At 43.8% G+C, this 14,474-nt stretch overlaps 1 protein-coding gene across 3 annotated transcripts in view; it reads right to left on the minus strand.

Annotated features, from left to right (window-relative positions):
• Positions 1 to 12,573, minus strand: part of AGPAT3 (1-acylglycerol-3-phosphate O-acyltransferase 3) — a 75,347-nt gene extending 62,774 nt beyond the window's left edge. For all 3 annotated transcript variants that reach the window (XM_035114791.3, XM_035114788.3, XM_088667822.1), the window contains exon 1: positions 11,048 to 12,573. The gene's annotated coding sequence lies outside the window, so the exon portion shown is untranslated. The remainder of the gene's footprint in view (positions 1 to 11,047) is intronic.
• Between the last annotated feature and the right edge of the window lie 1,901 nt (positions 12,574 to 14,474).

The following is a 14,474-nucleotide window of genomic DNA, read 5'->3' on the forward strand; positions in this document are numbered from 1 at the left end:
ATTCTACTGTTCCTGGAACCACATTCCAGTTAGACGAAGGGCACAGAGCAAGAGCCAGAGATGGAGATTGTTAGCATAAGGTCAAACATTGCAGATCAGTCAACACACACTTCTGGGCCAAACTAAGCCTCTTAACAGAATGATGTGCGCTCTTTCTCGCTCTCTTACACAGCCAACCTCAAGGTGAAATAAGGATGTTTGTCTCCAAATAATGGGGCTCCAGTCACCCCACTCAGCCCTGCTCCCTTCTTGCAAGCAGCTCTAAAAAAGAAAAGAAAAAGCCTAGCTGCAGGCCAGTATTGTATTCTGCATTTGAAAATGACTGTGATGTTTGGTGGAAAGAAGTGTAAACAAAAGACAAAAACTCCACAATCATCATTCTCAGTGTAGGGATAAGTAAGTAATGCAATGGGGATGTACACAGCAGGTGCTGTATTGTATTGATGCAAGCTGGCAGACCTTCTCTGTGAAAGACTAGAAGAAAGAATGACACCATCACAGGCCCTAGACAACCATGACAAGGGTATCCCTGGCAACGACACAAGCCAGTAGCATTACCTCAAGTTAAGACTAAAGATTCTTTGGGACCTGCCCCGCAAACAAACCATTATTGACTTTCTTTCTAAACATCCACACAGTCTGCAACATTTCTCTCTCTGCCGCCACCCCAGAGAACACACGCTTTCCACAGCTTCCATAAACTAGTTAGCATCTAAGGCTAACGTTTTTAGGGTTTTAACTCTGGCGGATAGATTGCTTTGTGACTTTAGCTGCTCTTATTGCTAGGTTTGTTCTGATGATTTATGGCTGTTTTATGTAGTTTCATAGAATCTGTAGCTTGAACCCTGCCATGGGAATCCATCACGATGAAGGGTGAGTTATAAACGTTCTCAATAAAATAAACAAATGAATAAGTCTGCTTGTTGTGTGTGTGTTTGTTTTCTAGTATCAATTTAACACTTGTAGGAGAGAGGATGGAATAAATATATGGTGACTTTTTGGGATGGCGGGGGGGGGTTAAAACACAACTCCAAAATATGCTGATATTGCAAGAGCTCTTATGCTGCTTGGCAAGGACACGTAATCAAATTGAGTTGGCAGCGCTGGTGCAGGACAATGGATTACTCAAGTGTTGCATATATATTATAAAGCGAGAGGTAGTGGTGACCTGCATCACTGCACCTTGTGATGATCTGGTTGTAATATTCCATCCTGCCTTACTGTTGTTCAGTAACGGAACCTTTTTTCCCCTGCATGGAGGTCTCACTTGTCTTTATCCAGTGGCTCTTGTAATTGGTGAATACCATATTCTGGAAGATTCATGAAGAAACGAAATGTGAAATCAGGAGGATGGGAACAAAACGAGAATGAATTGGCTCTACTTGTCACTGGTTCTTACCATAGCTATCAAGTTTTCCCTTTTCTCGTGAGGAAGCCTATTCAGCATAACAGAATTTCCCTTTAAAAAGGGGAGAAATTGACAGCTATGGTTCTTACTCCACCTGCTGCTACCTTCCTTGCCTTTTGATCTGTCTCTATGGGCATCGGACACCAGCGCTCATTGCACTGTTGGGAGGTTGAATGTAAATAGTAAAAAAAAATATAAATCCTTCACATCACCAAAGTCCTGATTCCTTCAGAGGGTAGAATCCAACTGCTGCCCTTGCACTTTCAGAAGGGCTTCTGATCCAACAATTGCCTGGGAAGGAGGAGGTGATTTCTGCCTATACCACTCCCCCTCCATCCGCTAAAGCAGGCATGTCAAACCTGCAGCCCTCCAGATGTTTTGGCCTACAACTCCCATGATCCCTAGCTAGCAGGACCAGTGGTTGGGGAAGATGGGAATTGTAGTCCAAAACATCTGGAGGGCCGCAGGTTTGACATGCCTGCGCTAAAGCCTTCCACACCACCTCCCCCCCCTGTTCTGGAGCCAATTTTCAAAGGCTGCTGAGGCAGCGGGGGCGGGGAGGGCATGGAATCAGCAGAAATTACCTCCCCTCTTATTTTGTTTGTGGAGGCATCCACTGGATCTGAATTTTTCCCATAAACTTAAGAACACCAACAGGATTCCAACCATATTCTGCAGCGTGAAATTAACTGAGATCCACTCTCACAAGCATTTCCAGTGAGCGAAGGGACAGATTTACAGATATCCAATAAATTGCTACCAACGAAAAGCTCAAATTATTAGCATATCAAGCAACCCTGACAGTCTACCCCTATTGATAAATGCCACCATTCAAACTTAAAGAGAATGATTCACTAGCCAAACATGCGACAGAAATGTTGGGATTTCTTTTTCACACTTTTTTACTTCTACCAGGCAATGAGAATTAAAATGCTACACTTGATTAATCAGTGGAAACTACTCAGGCTCTTTTCAAGCATGAATTTAATGCTCACAAAAGCAAAAGATTTGGTTTGACTGGAGCCAGGACTGCCAGGGTATTGCAGGTACTCTGCAAATAAAGCTTTAGTCCTTTTACCCTTCTAGCGCCAGGACAAAATAGGGTCTATCAACAGCAATTCTTCAGTGAACTTTAGATTTACGACACAATCTTGGACATGTCTACTTGGGAATGAGGTTCCACTTAGTGCAAAAAGGCATACTCCCAGGAAACTGTGTAAAACAATAGCACAGTTGCAATCCTATACACATTTATCTAGAAGCAAGTATCGATGAATTTTGAGTAGACATGGAAACCAAGGAAAAACTAAGTAGACTGTGGGGAAGCGGAGGAGAGAGTATGAGGACATGTCTCCTTTGGCATGGTGTTTCCAATGAATTCTAAATAAATAAAAAAGTGGTACAAAACCAATGTAGAATACAATAATCAGTGCCGCCAAGTAAATTATCTTCCAATCCAAATTTCACTCAAACCTACGAAAATTGCACCAAAGGGGGCATCTGATGGATTGAGCCCCACAGCAACTTAGTCTTCCCACCTAACTTCATCTGAGGTGGCTTGCAATGAAAATATCATAACATTAAAAGGAATACTGTAATAAAGATACAAGTTATACTACCTCAAATTATAAAGAACAGTGATCATAGCAATTATTTGGTTTGATTTGGATTGGATTTGGTTCAGATTTTATTATTTAGTTTGAATTGTATGTGTCATTACCACCTTAAAAGCAACAGAGGCCAGCTGAATATTTTTTTTGCCCCAATTAATTGGGAAGCATCTTTTTAATCAAGTGTTTTAGTAAAGTAATACAGCCAATTAATCAGCTAAACAGTTCATACCTGATTGGCATATATACTGTACTTTTCCGTGTATAAGACGAGTTTTTTTAAAAAAAAACACCTAAAAATTATGTTAAAAATAGGGGTTCGTATTATACACAGATAGTGCATAGGGACGATGTGGGACTGGTTGTTGCCGCAAACCGGAGATTGTCAGTGGCTATTGGGCGTGTTATTTGTGGCTGCGGCAAGGGCTGGTTTTGATTGGCTGTTGCTGTGATAATAGGGTGGGTGATAGGAGGCTTAAAAGGCTCAACAACTCTGGGCAATCCTCCCCCCAAAAATCTCAATAACTCTGTGCTGTTTCGATTGGAAGCAGAAAGTTCAACTTTATGAGCTACTGAGATTTTATTAGTTGTATTCTCACCTCCAAATTTGTCTGTAGGCCACATGAAAATCACCACAAGACAGAATTCAGTCTGCCAGTTATCAAAGTAATTAGCTTGGAACCCTTCCTAGTCTTACTTTAGGTATTCATACACCTGTGAAAGCATGAGTCAGTAACCATATTTCAAAATGGGCAATCACAGATGTGAAATAAGATTCTTTGTGATGCATCATATAAAATTTCATCATGGCAACAGAAAGAGTCAGGCAACCTCAAAATGCATTTCCAACTCCTCCCCCCCCCACTTTAACAGTCTACACGTCTAACCATTTCTGTTAAGTGCTCCATTTAAGTTATTGGTATGCAACTTGTGTACATATCTACACACAGAGAGCGTTTGCACTCTACCAACAGTAGTACTTTCCTACTGCTCCCTCAGTAAAATATGTGAAGAAGAATCCTGCACACTTTGCCATTCTATCCCATGGATAGCCTGTCCATTTTCAGATAAAAAAGTTCCTAGCTGCCACCCACACATTTTCACCCATCAAAGATTATTATTAATGTCTATAAAGGCAGGAATAAGGGTGGGGTATAAATAAATAACAAGGAGGAGTGCAATCCAGGCAAAAAATAAATTTCTTCAATTTCAAAGGAAGAGAATTAAAGTACATGCTAGTTCCCCTAGCAAAATCAATAGTACACTGAACTTCTGGTTTATTGCACCCTACAATGTTTAAATTCCAGAGATTCAAACTGGATTGTAAAAAAATCAGTAAATCCACTATCAACATGCACTACAACACAAACCACTTAGGCCAGGCTTCCACAACCTCGGCCCTCCAGATGTTTTGAGACTACAATTCCCAGCATCCCTGACCACTGGTCCTGCTATCTAGGGATCATGGGAGTTGTAGGCCAAAAACATCTGGAGGGCGAAGGTTGAGGAAGCCTGACTTAGGCCAATTACTTTTGTTCAGTTAAGTCGTTAGAAGCAATAATGTTCTGCATCTTCTTCTAGAAATAGCACACATTGGTGAGTCTTGGAAGGTATTCCATGATACTAGGAACACCCCAAAAAACCCTGTTCTCTCTCTCTCTCTCTCTTAATATACAGTGGTACCTCGGGTTACAAATGCTTTGGGTTACAAATGCTTCAGGTTACAGACTCCGCTAACCCGAAGTAGTACCTCGGGTTAAGAACTTTACTTCAGGATGAGAACAGAAATCGTGCAGCGGCAGCGGGAGGCCCCATTAGCTAAAGTGGTACCTCAGGTTAAGAACAGTTTCAGGTTAAGAACGGACCTCCGGAACGAATTAAGTTCTTAACCAGAGGTACCACTGTATAATTTTTATTAAATATTCTGTTTTACAATTTATAATACTCATTTAAACATCCTTAAAATATCAATGACTTCCCTTCCTCTCTTTCCATGGTTCATTTTGTGTATCATAAATCCCTGCATATTTTACAAAAAAATAAACCATTCAGTACAGTACTCCATTATATCCATCAAAACTTATTTACACTGTTGAATTTATCTTAATGCTGCCAATGTTTTCAAGAGTACACAATTTTTCCCCATACTGTATACTGAATAAACATTTTTCAATCTTCTCTAAATGTACGTTCTACTTGCTCTCTTATTCTATATGTTAAAGTCTGCAAGCTGCGCATATTCTGTCAGCTTAAGTTGCCCCTCTTCTTTAGGTGAAACCTCGCTCATTTTCCATTTTTGGGTTAACAAAACACGGGCCACAGTAGTGGCATACATAAATAACCTTTTTTGACACCTGGGAATTTCTGTCTAAATTATCCCCAACAAAAAGCACTCTGGTTTTTGATGGTTTGTTTTTTTTAAGTACTTTGAAACATTTTTTTCAATTCATTATGGATTATTTCCCAATATTCTTTTTACCCTTTTACATGTCTACCACATACGGTATGAAAGGACATTCCCTCAATCTCATAGCATCTCCAGCACTTATCTGAATCAGTCTCATACATCTTAGCAAGCCTACTCCTTCAAATAATAACATGTTGTAAACTGCTAATCACTTTTCCAAAGTTTTTCCCAGAGGTTAAAATCTATACTGTATTATGTCCCATATCTATTGCCCAGTGTATCATAGAGGCTTTGACAAACTCTTCTTTTGTTTTCCAATCCAATAACAGATTGTACATTTTAGACAAAACCTTTTCTTTGTAGAATTTCTTTTTCAAATTGTGAGCTTTGGTCCGAAAAACCATTTTCCCTGTCTATTTTAAACATTTCATGTAACTGATGATATTATAACCAACCCATAACATGGCTCCTTACATTTTCCACTGATTTCAGTTTAGGTTCCCCCTCTGTAAAATGCAGCAATTTCCTGTAAAAAAAAAAAAAGCCCTGTTCTCATCTTGCCTGCCTGGGTAGCAGGGCCTCCTCCGTTAGACTTTAAGGCATGTGATAGCTCTTTCAGTACCAAAAGCGACATCTATCATCTAAAGGAAAACTAATAACCTTCAATACTTAAAAGAAACAATAGGGACACTTATTCTACAAATAGCCAAGAGTCCATTAGCAAAGCAGTGACTGTTAAACCTACTTTGTCACAGTCCTGCTCTCCCCAACACATCCTTCTGAGCGCTTGCCACCCTCTCTCCTGCTCTTCCTGATGCCAGTGTCTGATCTGATGATCTGTTCTGATGTCACAGAGGAGTTTTACAGGCAGGAGTGTCACAGACTCACTTTTCATTGGCTTAGCTCTAATTTCACAGAAGGAGACCAGGGAGCTGGGTCATTAAGCAGGACTTGGGAAAACTTAAATATCAAAGACTGCTTAAGAAACTTTTCCTAAATGTAACCACTTCATCCTTGTACACACATTGTGGGCTTTTAGAAATTAATGCCTCGCAGCAAGTGCAGAACAGTTAAGTGGTTTTGGAGACTATACAGTACAGTACTTGAAAATCATGTCCTATAACAAGACACAAATAATCACATTTTCATATGTATCTCAAGGTCTACAATATGGAAGTTTTTGGAATATGGTACATTCTTGGCTAGCTGCGGCACTGAATTCTGCAGTAAGATTTGACAACATTATATACCACCTAAATAGAAAATGTCGAGAAAGTTCCTGTAATAGGTAGAAATTAAAAACCTATCAACTATTCCTAAGAGCATGGGTAAATATGTACATCTATTATTCAAGAGTTATGATATATTGCTAAATGATAACTATTAAGACAGTGTCACCCAATACTTATTAAAAGTTGGTTACGGTTCATTTTGGTATTATGCACTAGGGACATTGTCCAAAGCTCTGCAACTCATGGAAAAGAAAATCATTGGAATCTAAGTGATAATAAAATGAAAATTAAAAAATTGAAACATTAATGCATTATATATACATGAAAGCATATATATGAGTGTATGTCCATAAAATAGAAAATTATAAAATGCAAGCTGTAGCCACTTTATTTAAAACAATGAAGTTACCCAAACAATACCAATACAGTGGTACCTGCGGTTACGAACTTAATTCATTCCGGAGGTCCCTTCTTAACCTGAAACTGTTCTTAACATGAGGCATGCTTTTGCTAATGGGGCCTCCTGCTGCTGCCACGTGGCCGCTGCGCAACTTCCGCTCGCATCCCGGGACAAAGTTCGCAACAAGGAGCATCTACTTTGGGGTTAGCGGGTTACTTTGGGAGGGGGCTGCTGACCCAAAAGAGAGGTTCATTTGTTAATTTACAACAAATGGAACACAAATTCTACCAAATATTATTAACCAGGAAGGGCAAGAATACAGATGGTCACCCACACTTGTCCAAGTACCTTGACACCCACGGAAACTCATCCAATGGCATCTGACCAGACTTCTCTGTAGACACCCCAAGAGACTGACCTACCATGACAGTCTGCATCTCTATGGATACAAGTGATTTTATCCTAAAAATGTCTAGCAAATAAGTCACAACAGGCTGTTGAGGGCTCTGCCTCTTTCTTTGGGCCAGGATATAAAACACCACACCACACAACACAACACAACACAACACTCTACATTGCTCCGTTGCACACCAAGTCAAGGAAAAATTTGCTGCACAGAAGTTACCCTACTTTGCTTACTTCACTGCCACAGAGTAGGCTAGATAATCCACACATATGTGTGTTCAGTTGTATTCATTTGGAGTCTTTATCTGCTTGCATTCTAGCAGTCTTCCAGTCTGCTTCATCAGCCTCCACTCCAGGGTATACCACTTTCGCTTCAACATGGTTTTGTCACAAGTGTCTAGCACAAAAGCCAGATAATGGTGGAATTGACACTACTACAGATGCCACATAATACCTGTTTTTGCTGTGGCAGACAGCACCATTTTTGCACGTTCTTTTTTGTTGACACAGAGTGGGATTCAACTATGTTGTTGGGTGCACAGAACAAGGTCTGCTCACACAACGGGACTCTCCCTTCCCCCGCACTCCCTAAATCTGCCTTGGAGGGTTGAGAGAAAACCCATAGCAGGTTTACGGTGTGCATGGGGTAAGGATGGGGTGGGGGAAGTCTCATTGCGCAAGTGGACCTCATGGAATTCCACCCACAGCAACTATGTAGATCTTTGGTTGCATGGAGAATGACAACTATTGGGTGTGTTTTTAGCATTTCACATTTTCTGGTTGACAGAAGTTTAAAAGTGCCACTAAATTAATAATGTATCAAACAGAGGGTTTGACTCTAGCTTATCAGTGATAACAGTCTACCTAAAACAAAGGTAGACAAAGCCATGCCATCCAAATGTTTAAGAATGCAACTCCCATCAGCCCTAGTCACTATGACTAATAGCCAAGGATAATGGGAGTTGTAGTCCAAAAATCAGGGATGAAGAACCTTATGCTCTCCAACTCCCATCAGCTGCAGCCAACAGGTCCAATTGTCAGGGATTGTGGGAAATGTAGTTCAACAACTTATGGAAGGCTACAAATTTCCCTATGTCAGGACCTCTATGATGATCTGCCATATTCAAAGGAAGAGGAAAATGGACCTTTGAGTAAAGGTAGGTAGGTAGGTAGGTAGGTAGGTAAAGATAGATAGATGTGTGTGTATAGATACAGATATACACACACACACATATACATACACTTTCCAATTAGGTTAAACTAACATGAGAGCTCTATATTCAGACTTGCTTCGGAAGCAATATTTTTCTCTACCGTATATAAATAAGTACATATTGAAAGCGGTGAGAGAATTTATTCTGTTACACTCTAAAGATCCCATGGTTACATATTACTATTGCACCACACATCTACACCCAATGTTTGGTTTAAAAAACAACTCACTGTGACTTGCCACAATAATTCAGATAACTAGATAACCAGATAACTAGATAACCAGATAATTCAGATAACTAGATAACCAGGGTAGTCTGCTCAGTAGTACAGTGGTACCTCGGTTTATGAACACAATTGGTTCCGGAAGTCTGTTCATAAACTGAAGCGTTCATAAACTGAAGCAAACTTTCCCATTGAAAGTAATGGAAAATGAATTAATCCGTTCCAGACGGTCCGCGGAGTAAGCGTTCATAAACTGAAGCGAACTTTCCCATTGAAAGTAATGGAAAGTGGATTAATCCGTTCCAGACGGGTCCGCAGAGTACTTAAACTGAAGCGTTCATAAACTGAAGCATGGGTGTAATTGGTTCCGGAAGTCTGTTCATAAACTGAAGCGTTCATAAACTGAAGCAAACTTTCCCATTGAAAGTAATGGAAAATGAATTAATCCGTTCCAGATGGGTCCGCAGAGTTCATAAACTGAAAATTCATAAACCGAGGTGTTCATAAACCGAGGTTCCACTGTATGGGCTCACAGACGAGATATCTGGTGTGTGCTGCAGCAACTATCTAATCTACATACAGTGGAAAACTCACGTTTCACTTTACTTTATATGCTGTAACATTTTACCTATGAAGCCACAGAGCCTTCTCTGTGCTGACACACCCCCCCCCCCCCGGAATGCCATCCCAGGAATGCCTTGCACCAACTTCGCCAACCTTCTGCCACCAGGCAAATATGTTTTGATTCTCCAGGGCATTTTATCAGTGCTAACTGTCTGGCTTTCAGTGTTCATCCTTATGTGGGTGGGATGGTTGTTTTATTTTTAAGTGGTATTTTTTGTAGATGAACACTTTTAACATATTTGTTTCATTTTAATTTAGTTTTATGGTATTGCAAATCACTTTGGGGTTCCATTTGTGAAACACAAATTGAATAAATCTAATCTGATCAGAGAGAACAATGTACTCATACTAAAAGTAGAATGGCAAGTACGTACCGTATATACCTTAATTTTAAGGCCCATGCCCTTTAACAGACCAGTGTCTACTGATTCATTTAAAAGCACAGAGTGAGCAAAATAAATAGCAAAAACCTCTTAGTTCTCTCAAAACTCCCAGGGACAAGATAATTGAGTAGGACGGGCCCTCAGGAAACATCTCTCGCATCTCAAACACATGAAATCGAGACAGTCTGGTGGGAAAGATATAGTCTTTTCCAGTTTCTGTCACTAAGAATTCCAACCGCTGAGCATCCCTGTGACTGAAGAAATGCCTCTTAACAATTCCTATACTGTACAGTACAATCCCAGCCCACAAATGTTAAGGCTAAAGAGTAAGTAATGAGTCTAAAAAGAGCCCACCCCACGGTTTGGAAGCCCCTCCTTTTATTGCAACACCACAGATACCCAGGCAAAGCGGCAACGTACAAGCCCAGAAAGCATACCTCCAATTTCACAATCCTTCGGGGAAGCAGATGGGGGCCTGAAGCACAACCATAGGAAAGGGTGTGTGTAAAGAGACAAGGGCTGCTTCAGCATCGCAAGGCTAACCCCTGGTGTGTTAAAAAAACAAAAAAAAACCCGAAGAGAAACTCAGCCAAAAAGTAAAAAAAAAACCACCCACACACTGAAGAAATCCGGCAGACATAGCTCTCCCCTCACTACCACAGCACGGAAGCAATTAGGGAAACGGAGGAAATTAAGGGAGGAGGGGACGCTACTACCCGTATCATCCAGCGGTATTAAGGCAGCGGCTCGCACAATGCAAAGGGGAGAGGGCGAGGGGGGAAAGGAGACTAATCCATTAAGGTTCCCCGGGGGAGGGAACGGGGTGCAGGAAGAAGTTGGCAGCCGGAGAACAAGGCTTGCGAAGGGGAGGGAGGCGCCCGAGGAAGGACTGCAGCAAGCAGAGGGCTGCGTGGAGGGGCTGGGGAAGGCATAAAAGGGGGAGGGGGCGGGCAAGCAGACTGAGCCCAGCGGAGCCACCTGCAAAGAAGGGCAAGCCGGGGCCTGCGCTGTGCTAGGGGAGAAAGGGGTGAGAGAGGTGAAAGGGTCTCTCCTCATGGGAAAGGGAGGAGAGGAACCAGATATGCCGGCAACTGCACGAACCCGCCTGCACCACCCGATCCCTTGCCGGAGCAGCACAAACCTGCAGCAGCAGCAGCCGACGCTGTCTCGCCTCCTTCCTCCTTTTCTTGCCCCGCGGCTGTCCTGGCCCAGCTCCGACCCAACAGCCGCGGCCACCTCCGCCGCCGCCTTCCCCCGAGGAGGAGGAGGAGGAGCAGCGCCGCCACCTCTTTCCCTCAGCGCCGGCTACCGCAATTGGGGCCGCCGCCTCTGGTACTGCGGCGGCGCTTCGGAGGGCTGCTCCGATGAGGAGGCGGGCGGGAAGCCTGGGGTCGCGGCGGCGCCGGGCTCCGGTGCGGAGAGCCGAGGGCATGGAGTGCGGCAGACCCAGCTGCCTCCGTGTGTGTGTGTGTGTGTGTGTGTGTGAAAGAGAGAGAGAGATCTGGGGTGTGTGTGCGCGTTTGTGTGCTCCCAGCAGCCGCTACTTCCTGTGCAGCGACAGTTCAGTTCCTCCCGGGCCACCGGGGGCAGGAGAGTTGGGTTGGAAGCGAGAGGAGGAGGTGGAGGAGGGCGCCACCGCTGCTGCAAAAGGACGCCTTGGCTCCAAGGCAGCCGGGTTCCTGCCGTTTGCAAGCTCGCCTGCAAGGGAACCCGCGCTTGCATCAAGGCTGGTCCTCGCGGGCGGCGGGAGGCATTGTTCCCTGACGACGACGACGCCTCTCCATCCCTCCCCACTTTCCAGACGCGCACGCCTCTCCAGAAGTACCGCGGAGCTGGAGAACCGCGGCCTCCGCAATTCTAGCCCGAATCCCGTTCACTGGGGTGGGGCGAGGAGGAGGAGGAACAACGCCCGCACGCCGCTCCATCTCGCCGCGGCAGCGGACACTCCTCCGCCTGCTCCTTCTCAGGCTTATGGGGGGCGAAGGGTGGTGGGGAGAGAGAGGCGAGAGTCGAGTCACGGGTGCAAGACTTCATCCTCGGACGTCGGAGGCTGTTTCAAATGACTTCCACGCTGCAACCCGCGCGTCCCAGTAGTTGTCATCATTCCGTAATGCAGATTCAACTCCCAACGACCTTAAGTCTTTGTGTGCAACAGCCCCCCCCCCCGAGGATGAGGCGTCCGAAATGGGCATTATCGCATGCATTTTTAGAATAGGCCCTTCAGTCGTTCAAAACGGACTTGTGGAGTGGCGCTTCGGTGTTCCCATGCTTAGCCTCCGCGTGTTCACTATTGCCTTTTGAACAGGAGCACACACTGTGTGGGACACGCCTGCAGGGGGGTAGCATTTGGTGGTGACCCACAGAGCGTGTGTGGGCTGCCTACCCTATAGGACCCGTGCACGTGTGTGTGTGCAAAGCTGGGGGCCGCAGACAGTAATTGTTGGGAACATGAAATACACGCCCTGGGCTCTTCCTTTTTCTTACATTGGGATAAGGGAATAGGGATCAGATTGTGCTGCTCCCGAGTACCTCTTCCATATGCCAAATCCCTTGTGGCAAAACTTTTGTTGACTGATGTTGTAATGTATTTTTAATCTTTGTTGGAAGCTGCCCAGAGTGTCGCGAAACCCAGCCAGGTGGGCGGGGTATATATAATAAATTACTATTACTGTATTTATTTATTTATTTATTTATTTATTTCTGCTTCCTGGGGTTTTAGTCTTAACAAGTCTTCTGACTGGCCTGTTGCTGCTGACCTTCTCCTCAGGAAGGCCTCATGGAGTTGTAGGCCTATATCAGGCATCCCCAAACTTCGGCCCTCCAGATGTTTTGTACTACAATTCCCATCTTCCCCAACTACTGGTCCTGTTAGCTAGGGATCATGGGAGTTGTAGGCCAAAACATTTGGAGGGCCGCAGTTTGGGGATGCCTGGCCTATATCCTTTATACAGGTATTACGTTTAGCAGATACACAAACTAACATTCCCTCATCAGCTACAAGGCCCTCTGTTGGAGTGGTATAACTAGTCAAAGGGACATTTTCAGCATATGCTACACTCTTCCTTGGCTGTAGCTGCTTATAATAATTATTATTTTATTATTTGTATGCCACCCATCTGACTGGGTTGCCTCAGTGAGCCTTCCCTTCTTCAGCCATCTTCCCTTGTGCTTTTTTAAAATGTTGAAAATTATAATTGCTCCAAAATATTGAGTGGTAGGGACCCAGGTGGCGCTGTGGTTAAACCACTGAGCCTAGGGCTTGCTGATCAGAAGGTCAGCGGTTCGAATCCCTGTGACGGGGTGAGCTCCCGTTGCTTGGTCCCAGCTCCTGCCAACCTAGCAGTTCGAAAGCACGTCGAAATGCTAGTAGATAAATAGGAACCGCTACAGCGGGAAGGTAAACAGCGTTTCCATGCGCTGCTCTGGTTTGCCAGAAGCGGCTTTGTCATGCTGGCCACATGACCTGGAAGCTATACGCCGGCTCCCTCGGCCAATAATGCGAGATGAGCGCGCAACCCCAGAGTCGGTCACGACTGGACCTAATGGTCAGGGGCCCCTTTACCTTTACCTTTAATGACCACATTACAACACCATTTTTACCTTATTATGGCTGTTACCTTATTGTGGCAATTGTGCCTACCTGCCAGAACTGAGTTTAGGTTGAGAAAAAGCCCTGGTGCTGACCTTTAAAGCCCTAAATGGCCTGTATACCTGAAGGAGTGTCTTCACCCCCATTGTTCAGCTAGGACACAGATCCAGCTCCAAGGGCCTTCTGATGGTTCCCTCTCTGTGAGGTTACAGGCAACCAGGCAGAGGACCTTCTCAGTAGTGGTGCCTGCCCTGTGGAATGCCCTCCCATCAGATGTAAATAAACAACTATCTGACTTTTAGAAGACATCTGAGGGCGGCCCTGTATAGGAAAGTTTTTAATGTTTGTTGTTTTACTGTGTTTGATGTTTTAATTTGTGGTAAGTCTCTCAGAGTGACTGGGGCAACCCAGTCAGATGGGTGGCAATTAATATAATATAATATATATTATTATTACGTATTTGTGTGCTGCTCCAAAGGGCCAAACATGTAGGATGCATAGAGACCTCATGTACACCTCAAATGATGCTGACACTTCATCGTTAATTTAGTTAAACTTAGGATCCTATTGAAATCAATAGGGCAAGTTAGGCTAACAGCAAAAGTCCCATTGATCTCACCTTTTATCTGGGTCTAAACCACTAGCATTTTGGAGGTTGGTCACAGAGTGTGCAGTATAGGTATTACTATCGGCCAGGTTGATGATATGGGAGGTTGCTATATTCAGAAACCCCCATTCAGTGGGTTTTATTCCCAAAGCAGCGTGCAGGTAAGTGCAACTTGCATAGATTGATTTGTGTTATGAGGCTATATTGAAGAACAGCATGTGCAGTCCTTAAGGGGGAAGAAAATGTGTAGAAGGAGATTGCATTTAACATGTGAGAAGCCATCAAAATTAAAGTAGGATTCCAGCAGATAATGCTTCTATTCTCATTTTTTGGGTGAGAAAGAAAGAATTCTTTCTTACTGCTGTCAGATCA

Source organism: Zootoca vivipara, chromosome 4 (assembly GCF_965207765.1).
Source record: "Zootoca vivipara chromosome 4, rZooViv2.hap1.1, whole genome shotgun sequence".
In the NCBI taxonomy this organism is placed as follows: Eukaryota; Metazoa; Chordata; class Lepidosauria; order Squamata; family Lacertidae; genus Zootoca; species Zootoca vivipara.